We start from the raw sequence: 1365 nt of genomic DNA, 5'->3' as shown, positions 1-1365 counted from the left end.
AAGGTATCTTGGCTAATGTGTCTTGGCTAAGGTGTCTCGGCTAATGTGTCTTGGCTAAGGTGTCTTGGCTAATGTGTCTCGGCTAATGTGTCTTGGCTTAGGCGTCTTGGCTAATGTGTCTTGGCTAATGTGTCTTGGCTAATGTGTCTTGGCTAAGGTGTCTTGGCTAAGGTGTCTTGGCTAAGGTGTCTTGGCTAAGGTGTCTTGGCTAATGTGTCTTGGCTAAGGTGTCTTGGCTAAGGTGTCTTGGCTAAGGTGTCTTGGCTAATGTGTCTTGGCTAAGGTGTCTTGGCTAATGTGTCTTGGCTAAGGCGTCTTGGCTAATGTGTCTTGGCTAAGGTGTCTTGGCTAAGGTGTCTTGGCTAAGGTGTCTCGGCTAATGTGTCTTGGCTAAGGTGTCTTGGCTAATGTGTCTTGGCTAATGTGTCTTGGCTAAGGTATCTTAGGTAATGTGTCTCGGCTAATGTGTCTTGGCTAATGTGTCTTGGCTAAGGTGTCTCGGCTAATGTGTCTTGGCTAATGTGTCTTGGCTAAGGTGTCTTGGCTAAGGTGTCTTGGCTCATGTGTCTCGGCTAATGTGTCTTGGCTAAGGTGTCTTGGCTAAGGTGTCTTGGCCAAGGTGTCTTGGCTAATGTGTCTTGGCTAAGGTGTCTTGGCTAAGGTGTCTTGACTAATGTGTCTTGGCTAAGGTGTCTTGGCTAATGTGTCTCGGCTAATGTGTCTTGGCTAAGGTGTCTCGGCTAATGTGTCTCGGCTAATGTGTCTTGGCTAATGTGTCTTGGCTAAGGTGTCTTGGCTAAGGTGTCTTGGCTAATGTGTCTCGGCTGATGTGTCTTGGCTAAGGTGTCTTGGCTTATGTGTCTTGGCTTAGGTGTCTTGGCTGAGGTGTCTTAGGTAATGTGTCTCGGCTAATGTTTTTTTTTTTTTTTTTTTTTTTTTTTTACAAGGAGTTTAAAATCTTCGAAAGACACCCACAGTGGGGGACATGGGATTTTTACCCAGTAAAAAACTCTCCTTGAACCCTGTGCACCCTCCCACGGAATCACCTCGCGGTATTACTTCATGGGAGGGGCAGTGCTGTGCACTTAGTCTACTTGGTACGTACTAGCAACATATAACACTCTCGAGCACATGTAGGTTTTACACTGGACGGTCACACACGCACACACAACACTTCACACTAAACACTCAGGCAAGACCATGCATCTGGTCTTCTCTCCACCACCGCTGCAGCTTTGTAACGACCTGGCGCATCATCGTCGACGCAGCCTCCCACATATTGCTGTTCTGGAGCATCAGCTGCACCAAGTTTGAGTGCCCAACCTCCGTATCGCACATGTCGTTCAGCTGCTGACGTTCGGCGAT

Source organism: Anopheles funestus, unplaced genomic scaffold, assembly GCF_943734845.2.
Source record: "Anopheles funestus unplaced genomic scaffold, idAnoFuneDA-416_04 scaffold_11_ctg1, whole genome shotgun sequence".
NCBI lineage: Eukaryota > Metazoa > Arthropoda > Insecta > Diptera > Culicidae > Anopheles > Anopheles funestus.
The sequence above is the reverse complement of the archived record's forward strand: the minus strand, read 5'-3'. Positions refer to the sequence as shown.